Source organism: Sceloporus occidentalis, unplaced genomic scaffold (assembly GCF_023333645.1).
Source record: "Sceloporus occidentalis isolate IW3139 unplaced genomic scaffold, rSceOcc1.0.p SCAF_1, whole genome shotgun sequence".
Taxonomy (NCBI): Eukaryota; Metazoa; Chordata; class Lepidosauria; order Squamata; family Phrynosomatidae; genus Sceloporus; species Sceloporus occidentalis.
In genome coordinates, this window is record NW_028316981.1 from 174,154,326 (window position 1) to 174,169,212 (window position 14,887).

Below are 14,887 nucleotides of genomic sequence, written 5' to 3' on the forward strand. Positions count from 1 at the left end.
ATATTAGCAAATAGATCTCATTTTTTTTATGTTGCAGCTAAACTGATATCTACTCTTTGGTGCCAATTTCTGATTTAGTAAATGGCTTTTTAAAAACATACAACAGAATTTTAAAATGCTTTGGTGGGTCTTCCTCACCTATCTTCTGTTTAAAGTATCCGATTTCATTTTTCTCTCCCTCTGCTTCCAAATGTAAAAGATACAGCTATCTTCTTCCTGAGCTGGTGTTACTTGAAAATATACACCTTGCTCCTTCCAGGTCATTAGTTCATTTCCAAGCATTTCATTCAGTTCATTTCCGATTTATTCCTTCAACTGGAAGGTGACTGACCATTGGAACAGCAGGCAATGCTAAAGGCAAGTCAGCAGGGATGTTCAGATGCACCGCTCCAACTTATGATTTCCAGCTGTTTCCAACACTAGCTATTATCTGCCCACGCAGGGCTCTTTTCATCCCAGCTTTTTGGCTGAGAGATGTGGTTCTTACGCAGACACTCACGGTCTCAGGCATGTAGCCTTCAACTTCATATCACAGCAGTCTCCACAAAGAGTCTGTTGTTATTTGCTCCCCAGATCCAAGGGAAGTTGTATTTCTGCTTTTGAATCCTTGCAGGAGCCTAATGGCTCTTGTTGCTTTCTGGCTGTGGCCCAGATCAATCAATAATTTGTTTCTGTTAGGAATGAGATGAATTTAAAAAGCCAGCTTTAGCTGTGCAGGAGATATTTGTATTCAGACTTTTACAGGGTTCGATATACATCATGTCCTCGGTATCTACATTGCTCAGCATTCACCTCTCTCATACATGTTTGGAGATTAGCAGAGATTGAAAAATGTATTTTGGTCTACAATTCCAACAACAGTGCTCCCCACTGGTATGGCTACTGGCCTTGCTGGTAGGGAGATTTTGGCATTTATGATTAAAAATAATGACTGCCATCCTGTTCAGTAGTTATGAGATTTAAACTGGATTTATGGCCTTGTAATTGATGGGGAGTCACATTTACAGTTGTTAATGACTGAACATAAATCCCAAAATGTACTGTTTCCCTCAGCTGAAGAGTTCCCAAGATGCTGAGGATAAGAGAGCTTGAAATGATGTCTCCAGTGCATTCCTGGTCAGGAGGTGCCTTGGGATAAGCACTTGTGACAGGATCCATCCATCCATCTATCCATCCATTTATTTCTTTATTTATATCCCATTTTTCTCCCATAATGAGACTCAAAGCAGCTTATTAAAAGGCAGGTCAAAAAGGCAGAAAAGAGAACAAGGAGTATGTCCAGCTGCCTGTTCTCAACATGGCCTGTGACCATGAGAGTGCTCAGATGTCATTTCCCTGCACCTCTATTTTCAGCATCTGGGAAAACCTTTGACTGAAGTGCTGTCAGGCTGAAATGGTAGTTTTTTTCAGGGATGACTTTATCAGATGTAACTATGATGGTGGATCTCCATCATGGTAGATACATCTCACTGTGCATAATCTCAGCCAACATTTCCAAGTTCTGGTGATGACATTAGTAAGAAGCAGGCAGTTAATACCATATAAAAGCTTCTATATTGGAAGGAGTATGGGGCAGCTCATTGTATGTTGTTGGATGACAACTCCCAGCATCCTGCAACATTGGCAATGCTGGCTAGGGCTTCTGGGACTTTCAGTTTAACAACATCTGGATTGCCCACATGTTTCTCATTCTGATTTATAATAATAACTTTATTACGGCCAATTGGCCAGCACGGATCCCGATTTATATACACAAGAAGCTGCCTTATACTGTATCTAAACTGAAGCACACCTGTACTGTCTGCATCAGTTTGTCAAAGACCTTCAAGCTCTGAAACAGAAGTCCTTCTTCCTAATTCTGGCCCTTATTTCCTTATGTCTGGAGATGTTAGGAATTAAATCTGGAAACATTTGCAAGCAAAAATAAAAAATAAAATATGCTCTACAGCTCTGACCCCTTCCTCAAAAAGTATACCTTTGTGTCTCCCAGAAACTTGGCTGGAAATTAAATCTAGGACTTCTTACACTGACAGCAAAAATAAGCTTGGGTGTATGGACAAAGTGATGCTCTACCTTTTCCCCTTTACAAGGGCTGTTTTCCCTACAGTTCTTTTAAGGACCATGGAAAGCTACAAAATAGGAATCCTGTTGCTTCATGAGGCCCAAGAGTGGAATATGAACTTATATCTTATACTTATACCTTGTCCAGTCTGGGATCCATCCAGAACACAACTCCCCTTATCTCTAACCATTGGTAATGCTTTACAGGATTCCCATGTATCCTAACAGCTCAACAGCAAGTTGTCAGGCACTTAAAAGTGAAGTGTTCCAACTTGGAACCTTTCAGTTCTATATTTCTAATATAGAAATACTTGATGGTACCTGATAGGTTTGGCAAGGGTTCACCAATTGGGCCTTGGGGAGTCAATATGCTTGATTCCTGGCAATTTAGCCTCTGGTGGTCAGAGATGCTTGCTTCAAGGTCCCAAGAGAGACATCAAATTCATCAGCTCTTACAACTTTATCACACAAGGATTCAAAAGTAGAATTGGAGCAGGATAGCAGCCTGGATAGCACCTGTGGCTGTACCTTATCTACATTGCTAGAGCACTCTTTCTCATTGATGAGCAAAACCTGCCAATGCTTCTTTCGTCAAGCTTTCCCCCATGTTCCCTAATTCCATTCTTCTCCCCTTGTGTTGCTGTACTGTATTGGATGTAATTGGTGCTTTGGTTTTTAACTGTTTTAACTGTGATTGAATGATGGATATTTTTATTGCAGTACTGTATTGTTTAATGTGGGGAGGATTTCTTTCTATTGGATTTTGTAGTTTCGGTATGTTTTTATTACTGTTGTAAACCGCTGTGATCATGGGAATAGCGGTATACAAATAAAGATTGATTGATTGATTGATTGATTGATTCATTCATTAATTCATTCATTCATTCATTCCCAGTCTTGCAGGTTTTCCACTATTGATTCACCTGTAATTAATTTCTATTGATTCACATACAATTAATTAATGTGGTATGATTGGACATGTTTCTGCTCCTCTTCCCCTCCCCTTCACTATTCCTAAGCAGACTTTTTCTCCCCCCCCCCCCCTTTTGTCTTTTTAACTTAATGGATTGAAATGGTCATACAATCATGCTAAAAATAAAAATACAGACCAAAGGGCATGCTGGGAAGAGCATAGGGCAGGGAAACAGAGCTATGGAGGCTAGTATGCAGAAGACAGAGGCTAGGACAGAAGCAGCACCATGTCAGTTTTGAAGAGCTGTGGGATAATGAGTGTATCCAATCCAGTACTTTGGCATTTTCTACACTAATGTGATTGGAGTCTGGTATGATAAAGTTCTTAGTCTCCTCCTGCTCACAGATTGAGCTTCAGCCAGATGGGGAGACCTCCTGATGATGGGTGTTTTATCAGGGTTGGAGAGCAGCATATTGATATGTACTGTATTATGGTTTCAGTTCAGACCATGAACCTTTTTTTTCCCATGACTAGACAGGTCCACGGTAAGGAACTTTTCCCAACACAGATGCGTGGAGTTCAGGCTCTCTGTACATTTCTATCTGAGTCACAACCAAGATCAATGTCACTTTAAAGGTTTGTTTTGCCTTTTGGCGGCATCGCCTACCCACTCCAGATACACGCTAGCTTTGGTAAGTGGATCCTGATGTGGTTCAAGAAACAAGTAAACAATTCCGCGAAAAAGGTCAGGCTGAATAACAAATTTAGAGGTACAAAAGGTAATGGCAGGAAATTATAGAAATCAAAAAACAACTTACACACAAGCTGAGCCAGGGCTGTCCTACTGCCTACCTAAACCATAATCCCAGAGTTTGGAAATGTTTTCTTTCTTTCTTTCTTTCTTTCTTTCTTTCTTTCTTTTTTTTTGAACCACAGTTCCTAACTTTCTCAGGCCACGCTGAATTCTTGACTTGTTGTTCCAAAAAAGAGAGAACTTTCCCAAGCTCCAAAATTCTCTGGTTCACCTTAAATTATGAGGCATTTCCAACATTATCAAGCAGCCAACCTTGGTTTGACACGAAGCATATGCCTGACAGGGAGCCATATGAAATCCTAGGCCCCTGATGAGAGTATTTGTGAAATACATGCATCTTCCAGTCCTGGGAATGTCTCATTCATATTTTAAACTGTATTTTACCATTGCAAGTGTCTACTTTGAGAAATCTTCAGTGTATTTCTGAAAAACATAATGTATGAAATAACTGGGTCAGCATCCCATTACGAGTTGATGTTTTTTCATGCATTCAACTCAAAGAATGAGAAGGGACCAGAAGGCCATCTGGTGGGTGAAACAGGGCTTGTGAAGAGGCTGTTGTTTTGCTTTAACAAAAACTCATCTGAAGGTGGAGCTCACTGAAGTAATTCCAGACATGTATCAATATATTTTCTTTGCTGTAGCATTGAGAGATGCCTTGCATGTATGTATAAGCCAGTTTGGATAATTTTGACATATCATATGATTTCAGCTCATATACATCCCCCGCAATGGTGTCTATTCCTACATACAAGCAAGACAGCTGGTATTGGTTAAATACATTTATTTATTGGATTTATATGCCACCTTTCTCCCAAAATGGGATTGAAGGTGGCTAAGTTTCCCTACAGTGCCAGTGTGTTACAGTGCTTTGAGTGCCGGACCAGGATTTTAGGAGACAAGAGTTTGAATACCTGCTTAGCTATGGAAACCTACTTGGTGACATTGAGAAAGTCACAGTCTCTCAGCCTCAGAGGAAGGCAAGGGAAAACTGTCATTTGCGTAGAAAACTTAGAGGGGGGGGCAGTTACTGTAAATTAGAGTAGACTTGAATGAACATAACGACAGCAACAACAAGTTCACCTATGAAAACAGTTGGATATTTTTGTCTGAAGTACAATATCCATATTGCCTTCAAGGTCACAGAAGCAGGGCTGCACATGTGTTGCACATTCTCAACCAATGTATATCTGATGGAACTGAAGGCATTACTCATTGGGCTACACCTTTTTTTTTTTTTTTTTTTTTGTGCCATCAGTTGTGCTGTCAGTTGGACAGCATTGCCAGTCAACAAAAAGGAGCACATAACACAATCAATATGTAATCTTGTAATTTACAGTACACAATCCTGCTGTAGGACTTTGGCCATAAGCACGGCTGGCCCTATTTATCTATTTACTCCCCTACCTTTCTTCTTGTACAGGATCCAAGGCAGCTTACATGCAATGGAAAAAATGAGTACAGGCTTAAAATTGTTTGTACAAAAGTTTCAAAAAAATCAAATAAAAGCTTAGTTTAAAACACAACGTTAAGACAATGTAAAACACAATTAAAACATAGCACAGCTCCATTAAAAACTCTACCTATGTATGTTCAAGATGGTATGAACCCGTTCTTGGGGATTTGAGCTGAGTGTATCCATTTGCCATTTGGCTTATGTGGTCACTCAAATCTACCAAACAAGAGCCAGAATTCTTTTAGGGACATCCACACATGTAAGTTTCTTTTATACATGCGAATGTTGTTTTCAGGCACTGTGAGTATTTGTTTCCTCCCTCCACAGTCCCCAAGGCCTCCCCCACTACAACTTACTGAAAATCTGCTGACACCACCCCACAAGGAAATTTTGTACTTCACAGTGAGTAGGTAGGTTTGGAGAGGACCTGGCTACAACCCCCATAGCCAGATGCAAAATGACGACAGCAGTGCTGAGATTATTTATTTATTTATATCCCACTTTTCTATTGACATAAGGACTCAAGGCATCTAACAACAAATTGAAACAATACAAGAGCGTTACACAGTATACTTATCAAGTTTAAAAAGAGAACTTATAAGGTTAAAAAGATTTCACATTAAAAATTTTAAAACATATTTTAAAAACTCTATACAGGTTGAACGCTAAACCAGGCATGTGCTCAGTTCTTTGCCATATGCTGAAGTCAGTGCAGATGCACTCAGCTCCAGCCACACTTCCTTTTTGTCCCTTAAAAGACACTGCTCATTCTCCATTATTACTTTCTTCCTGGATCTGTTTTCTAGAACCGTGCATGATACTGTCACTCTTTCATCCCCACGACCAGCCCAAGGCATTGGGTTGCTTGAGACAGGACAGCAATGGCAACCCCCAACCCACCACCCAAATGTCAAAAGTGCACAGTACTCAAGCACAGCCAATTATTTTGGTACATGAGGCAGAAAGTCCCACAAGCACTGCTCTCCCATCACTGGGATACAAAAATATAACAAAATCAAAGTAAATAAAATAACTAATCTTTTGTTACACTTTCATGACCATGATACTCTGCTGCCTGAGGCAGCCATCTCACTTTCCCTAATGGTAGGGCCGGCTCTGCTAATCCCTCAAACTCCAGTGAAAATGCTGCCTCTTCTCTGAAGGCTCTGACTCATCTCAAATGGAGCATAAGTAGATGTGACAGCATGTCCTGGCATACATAGCATTTGTCTTTTCATCTCTTTTTTCCTTCCCTTTGCTGTGAATTTCCTTTTCTTCTTGGTTACTACTGCCAACCAACTACACTGAATTGTAATTTACTGGAAGTGGAGTGAGAGTCATGTGGTCCTGCAGATCTTGTTGGACTACAACTCCTAGCATTCCATTGGCTGTGATGGTTAGGGTTACTGGGTGTTGCAGTCCAATGGTGAGTGGAGATCCATGATTTCCACCTGACCTGAAGTGATGGGACTACAACTCCTAGCATTCCATTGGCTGTGATGGTTAGGGTTACTGGGTGTTGCGGTCCAGTGGTGAGTGGAGATCCATGATTTCCACCTGACCTGAAGTGATGGGAGATGTGTGTTAGATTCAAATGACAAGAAAAGAGATTCCATCTAAACATTAGGAAGAACTTCTTTCTTGTAAGAGTTGTTTGGCAGTGGAATGGACTACCTCGGAAGGTGGAGGACTGTCCTTCATTGGAGATCTTTAAACAGAGGTTGGATGAGTATCTTTCAGGCATGCTTTCATTGTGTCTTCCTGCATGAGAAGAGGTTTGGACTAGGTGGCCCTTGAGACCCCTTTCAGATATATGGGTACAACTATATGGTAGAAATAATGGAATGGGACCCCTCTTTAAGTGCTGTAGCTCCAGCCTATGGAATCCTGGGATTTGTCATTTTACAAAGTCTTTAGCCTTCTCTGCCAATGAATGTTGGTGCCTCACAAAACCACAAATCCCAGGATTCTCTAGGATGGTGCCATGGCAGTTAAAGTGGTGTCAAACAGCATTATTTCTACCATCTAGATGCACCCTATGATTCTGTGATAGTCTATGAATGTATGATTTCCCACAACATACAATGCAAGCTCCCTGATTCCTTGTCCCTTTCTAGAGGTGGAGTAGGAGTGGGGAAGGATATGCTATTATTACAGTGGGACATGGGAGGAGGGAAAGGAATAAACTATGAGGCTGCATTTTCAGATGGCTGCACGTGTATATGATAATATCTATACAGTATACCTTAGAGACATCATGGCCTCTGTGTTCTTGCTGTCCCCTAGGAGGTCAGACCTCCATGGCTTCCAGACAGCAGACAGCCTTTAAGGAGTGCTTGGGGTCTGCATGCTGACTGCCCCCAGGAGGACGCATTGGGCTTGTGCAAGAGTGCCGGATGCAAAATGAGCATGACTTTCATGTAGTGCAATCTGGTGTGGCTAATGTGATTTGCGCTTCACGGAAGAGACGATTTGAGATAAAATTAGGCCATGGTGGGCTTGGGGGAATGAGGATATCAGATATGGTAACTTCCTGAGGCAAACAGAAATTGTAAGCCAGCATTGGGAACAAAGAAGAAAATCTTCTGAATGCCAGGCTATAATCTCATTCTGTGTTGACTATCAAAGAAGGAAGTGGGGATGGGTGGGTTCCAGAACCCATCCTATTCTTGATTAGTTTCTCCTTGGAGGAAATATCGTCTTAGCCTGTGCCCTACAAAAACCAGAGCCACTCAATAACATTGGGAGTCAGCTTTTATGCCCATAGATCTATCCCACTTGCTAATGCATCCCTGGGTCAAAGAGGCCCACGAGAGGCAAAGATTATTTTTTAATTATGATGCATCAGTTATATCTTGCTTTGGATCTCATCTTCATCAACCACCAATCAGTCGGTTATTTTGGGGAACAAAGCATTTGCTTGCAACTGAAAATCAACAAAATAGACACCATAAGCTTCCCTGAGATAAAAATAACAGAACACAGGTGCCACCATGAAAAGTCCTTAAAACCTGAAAATACTACTATTACTACTACTACTACTACTACTAACAACAACAACACTATGATAAAATCCAGATAAAGCCCTTTGTATTCTTGAAGCTGCCTTTTGTACTAGGTCAGTGGTTCCTAACCTTTTTGTTCTTCATTTGTTTTGGACTTCACATCCCAGATGCCCCAGCCAACTTGGTCAACAGTCAGGAACTATTTGAAGTCTGGAACATCTAGAGGACCAAAGGTTGGGAAACACTGCACTAGATGATGGTTCTGAGCAATCTATAAAGGCAGTTCCATTTACAAAATATTGAGGCAGTCTACCCTGGAGGTTTTCAGATACATGAGTAACAATGATAAGGCTGTCCATTTCCAGGAATGGTTGCAGTAGGTGGATGAGCTTCAGAGGGTAAAATACTGCTGGGAACCATTGACATGAGTTAGACTTCCAGAGGCCAAGGTGGCTGTAGGAACACCTCCAGAGTGTCCACATGATGTTTTAGTGAGTGTGCTAAAATAGTTTAGTACAGATTAAACTCTTATCTTAATGTTCTGTCAAGCCAACTATGACAGTATCTCCTTATTGCCCTTCCCTTTCTGTGAAAGGCAGAGTGTGTCCTTTCCAACACATAGTTAGTAAGTGGAGGAAAGCATGGGGCAGAACACACAAGGTTGGAAGTTATAGTCCAACATCCTCTGGAGAGCCACTTGTCGCCCACTTGTGAACTTGCTCACAGAAGGCTGAATTAATATAACTCTAATTCAGATCTGGAGTCTCTGCAGCTAAAAAGGAGAACGAATGCATTAAGAAAATTATCAATGCTTTCTCTAGTCTTTAGACTGTTTTGGAAATAAGCAAGAAGTTCTCCAAGGGAGGATATGATGTCTCCATCTTGGGAAGTGGAAAACAATAGTCTTTAAAGATAAATATATTTCAGGAACTAGTGGGGTATTTTTGGTCTTGCTGAAAGACAGGGGAGTATAATCTGATATATTTTAAAACCCTAACATTCTTCTTATTGTTTTTTTAAATGGTGTCTCATAATTTTTTGAAATAAAACTGCAACAGATGGAATGGGAAGGAAGAAGGAGAGAATGAAAAGAGAGTAAAAGGTAAACAAAGTGACAATTTTTTCTTGGTGTGTGCCCCCAGAATGAAAAATTCCCTTCCAAGAGAGATTCGAATGATGTCCTCCATGTTGTCCTTCTCTCAGCAAGCAGGGAGTGTTTTATTTAAGCAGGCTTTGGGCAATTGTTGGCTGCAGTGGAAGAAATGTGAGCCAGGAAACTGACTAGATGACCGTGGGCATTTCAGTTTGACCTATTTCACAAAATTGTTGTGACAATAACATAATCTCCAATTTTTCACAGATGATAAGCGGGACATGTTGCCAAGCAACATCTGAGTGTGTTCAAGATGACAAACAAACAACAATAATGAAGCAGACAAGCTAAGAGAAGCTACAGCAGTTTGGTTTTCCCTGACCTTACTGGGAAGATTCAGCTTCCTCCTCCCCTCTCACTCTACTGAGTTGATGGAATGTAAATTACATGAATTCTACATAAACTATATAATGAGGAAATTGAAACACTTAAAGATTTTCTATACCTTGCATCAAACATTAATAAGAACAGAGATGGCAGTCAAGAAATAAGAAGACTAGGAATGGGAAAGGAAGACATGAAAGAACTAGACAAGATCATAAAGTATGAAGAAATACAATTGAGCACTGAATTTAGAATTGTCCAAGTCACTGTATTCCCCACCATCATGTACAGACGTGAGAGCTGGACAGTGAAGAAAGTTGACAGGAAGAAAATCAAGATGTGGAGCTGGAGAAGAGTGCTGAGGATACCGTGGACAGCCAAAAAAAGAAAAAAAATGAACAAATGGTCCTTGAACAGATAAAGCCTGAACTCTCCCTGGAAACTGAGATTATGAAACTGAGGCTGTCATACTTTGGCCACATCATGAGAAGGCATGACTCACTAGAAAAGGCAATAATGCTGGGAAAGGTAGAAGGTAGTAGAAAGACTGCACACCAAATGGCTGGACTTAATCAAGGATGTCATGGGCCTGAATTGGACCTAAGCAGAGCAGTGGAGGACAGGGGCCTTGGAGATGTCTCATCGACAGGATCGCCATGAGATGGCCAGCTTAAGGGCAGTTAACAACAACAACAGCATCATCAACACACTATTTTTGCACTTTGAACTCTGTTTGCAGGAACTGAAGTAAGCTGAAGACAAAGGGAGAAAATGGGGGGAGGAGAGAGAAATAGGGACATTTTAGAAATTGCTGAAAGAGTGGGACAACAGACAGTCTGGACAGTCCCTGCAATGAAACCTAATATTATGTTTAAATATAACAGAACAGTTGAAGTGTGTGTGATAAGCACGAAAAGGATCAGAGCCATTTATCCTACCTGGAACTGATTGGTGGAAAGGTGGGATGTAAAGAGAACTGGAAAATAAATAAATTTTAATGTCAGGTTGGTATATCCTTTATGATGTGCATTAAAATTATTTTTCATTTCAGAACTTTTTAATATTATGTTTAACTGCATTTTAACACAATGTTGTTTTTATCTGTACTTGTTTCTAACCTTGTGTGAATCATCGGCCTGTTACAGACTGCCAAAATAAAGCTGCTTCGGGTCTCTTTGGAGGTATGCTATTTAAATGATGCATGCATCCTAAGAATCCAGAAACTGCACCAAAGCTGCACTTCAGTGCTTAGGAATGGAGTGTGGCTTTGGCGCGACCTCCGGACTCTTAGGACCCATGCATCATTTAAATAGCATACCTCCAAAGAGACCCGAAGCAGCTTTATTTTGGCAGTCTGTAACAGGCCATCCTGTATCACAATTCTTTAAAAAAGGCAGGTCATCCAAACAAACAAATAAATACATTAACAATTAAAGTGGAAGTTTTATGCCCATGATCCTTCCCTGTATGACTGGTGGTGCAGATTTGTAATGAGGAGGGGAGGAGGGAAACCAGGTTTTCTCTGATTCAAGTCACTGCTTCATCACTTGTACACAGAAAGATCATGGTCCAAGTGAAAATTAGGGCTGGAATTTGGTTTGGGACTTAGGTCTTTGAAAGTGGACTTACATCTGTGGGAAATAGAACTGAGCAGCTTAGCATTCAACAAGGGACTGCTGTTACGTGAACATTGTGCTGAGACCGATGCACAATGGGACCAATGTGTATCTGGTTAGGGGGTGCCAATGTGCATTGATATAGGCCGATGTGCATTGGGATGCTCTTGCTGGTGCCCTGAAATGCATCCTAACCATTCATTAAGAAGGTTCCTTAGCACCTCTGCTACATAGCTAAGTATGTGTTAAGTTACACAATGTGGACAGCAATAACGAATTGCATCCTAGGATATATCTGTGCTTTTTAATGCCTTTTTTTGTTTATGCACACTGAGGAGAGCCTAGTTTCATTTCTCTCTTCCTCAGTGTGAGTATGCATATGCATTTGAGTAACCAGATTATGGCAGGAGGTAAATGGAGGTCTGTTTGTACATCTCCAATATCTCCAGCTAATCTTTCCTCTCTATATGTTGCAAATTTCTCAAGCCCCAGATCTTTGGTAACTTGAACATCACATAGAGTGGAGAGTGGAGACATCCAACCTGCAGAACTATGTGCCTCTGCATAAAAAAAAATCAGGAAATGGTCTAGGTCAGGGGATGGGGCCAGATGATATCACAGGAGGATGGGACTTAGAGGGATTGATCCTACTCCTAGAGTTGCCAGATTGAAAACTGGAGAAGGCTATAATGATTGTGTGGAAAAAGGACTTTCATTACAGTAGGTATTCCTTGCCAGTCAACAAGCAACATTTGCTGAAATTCGTATTAAAGATACAGGTGCTCTTTCCAGTTTTCACACTAGTACCCCCAATCAGTCTCCAATATTGTCTAGCCTATCAGGTTTTTCCAGTTTGTGGGTATATATGGATTAATTTGCCCCATCTTCAGCACCACAAAGAATTCATCACCTCAATCATAGAGGGATGGTTGGACTTACGCAAACCTCTTTTATATGTCCTGGTACTTTGCTTCTGTGCACAGAAATGTATATACATCCCAGGGGTATGGGGCACCCCCCTCAGTTTGCATAATGCATCCTCTTTCTGGAACACTGGAAGATTGATCATTAAGAAGATTATTTAAATTAAGTGCACTAGCTTGCAATCTGTTTCAGAGCTCAGTTCAAGGTGCCAGTCTTGACCCGCAAAGCCCTAAACAGCTTAGGGGCAGGATGGCTGAAAATCTGCCTCCTCCCATATGAACCTGCCCGGAGTATGAGATCCTTAGCAGAGGTCGGGTTGCTTCTCCCACCATCCTAAAGGCTAGGTTGTTGAGTACACGAGACACGGCATTCTCTGTAGTGGCAATGCAACTGCAGAACTTCCTCTGGAGGGAAGTCAGGCTGGCTCCATTCCCACTCCACTCCTGAAAGGCAGCCAAGACTGTTTTGTTTCATACTGCCTTTCGTCCTTCAAACTAGAGTGACTTTTCTGATTGTTTTAGGTATGACTGTTTTTAAAAACTGTTTTTGAAAAGCTGTGTAGAATGTTTTTACTTGATTTTTTTCTTGTTTGTATTTAGTGTACATTACCTTGACAGCCCCTGGACAACTGAGAGATGATAAACAAGTACTCAAATAATAAAAATAGAGAGAAAGAGGCTGTTATACAAGGTAGTCATGTATTTCATGGATCTGGAATAATGAATGACTTTAACATTTAGGAGTTGATGGCACCAGGCTCATACCACACCACAGTTGTGCTAGTCTAGGAAACACAAACATACCGGGTTGGAGGTAACCATTGTCACAGAGCTCATCAAAAGTTTGATGGTACTGCCAGGATGGGGTCATTTTAGGGTTGCCATAATCTGTAATGACCCAAATACACACAACGCACACACACACCTGGAGGTTTTTAAATTTGACAAGTTGACAGAATATGTGCACACTGCCACAAGTTTTTTTTTAAAAAGGAGGGGGGAAAGCACCCATTTGGTTGGCCAATGATTGTAGGATATGTCACCTTTGATGAAAGCGGAAGTGAATTTGATTGACAACAAAGGAGGCTCCATTTTAAAGCGGTACTGCAAATGTGAACTTCAGAGGGGCAAATTGGCCCGATAGAGGTAAAGGGTAGTGGGCACTTGTTTCCGAGCAGATTCGATATGGGGGGACCTGGATCTGCCCAGTTCTATCCAGGGCAAATGGGCGAGTGGGAATGGGGACTGGGTGGTCTTGGGCAACAGTCACACTCTGTCAGCCTTAGGGGAAAGCAATGGCAAACCTCTTCTGAACAAATCTTGCCAAGAAAGCCCCATAATAGGTTTGCCTTTGGGTCACCATAAGTGGGAAATGACTGGAAAGCACACACCAACAACAAAGATGTGTAAAGGAAAACAGGGCAGAACAATTTGAAAGTCACTCCATCTTTCAATTTCATTTACCTTCAACTGTTTTTCCAAGGAGTTCAGCTGCAATTTGTAAGGCTCTCACACTTTTCTCATGCAGGTATTTCCCAGCCACAGACCAGCTTAGCTTCAGATTGACTTAATCATATACCTGCAGACTATACCTTTTACTGGTATACTGGTAATTCTGGCTGGAGGATTTGCGATGTCATTGTCCAAAAAGAAAAAGCACCAGGCTCTTTTCTATTCTGTGCTTCTCCCCTTTAGGAAACAGAGATTTCACCACTACACAGAAGAGCATTAATTGCAGATTAACATTGCCACTCATCATTAATGCCTGCCTCTTGGAAGGCTTGTTGTTTTTCATTTTTGTTTTTGGCTGACTAACAAACTAGGTCAGAACATGTCCTGATAGCAAGAGATCTAACAATATATGTCATCTCTCTAAGCCAGGAAGGAAGGGGGTAGAGAAAGCTTACAAAGGCATGACGGTTTCTCCTGTTTCATCTCTCATTTCTCCTGCACCTCCTTTAGGACCCATAGCCATGGTGGTACAAAATGGTGAATGAGTTGTCTTCTCAGAGGGGCAGCTTATTTCTTCACAGAAGCATGCTCAGTAGATGGGACAAAACCCTGCTTGCTTTAGCCTGGCTTCTGCAAGTGACAACCCATCAATCTAAATATAGCACATCAGGTTGGTATACTAGGCCTATCTGAGGTATTTTTTTTTCAGCCTCAGGGGTTTTTGGCCTGCAATTGCACCAGATCCCATCTGATCTTGGAAACTAAGAATGGCAGCCCTGGTTAGTTCTTGGATGGGAGACCATTATTGTATCCCAAGTGCTGTAGACTATATTTCAGATGAAAGAACAGGCAAAACTGTGTTTGAATATTTCTTGCTAAGGAAACCCTATACAATTCATGGGGTTGCCACATGTTGACAGGCAACATGAAGCTACACACACACACACACACACATTCACTACACTCCTTGAAATGCCTCCTTCTTTTGAGAGCCTATGGCTGCTGAGCATCAGACAAGACACAATGGATCCCATACATTCTAATAGTTCACATACGAAAACCAGGACACATATGGCCAAGATGGCAAACATTAATGCGAGAGAACACAAAAAATAGGAGAGGCATCAGCACTTTGCTTTTGCCTAAGCCTTCTGGGAAGTGCCCTATCCC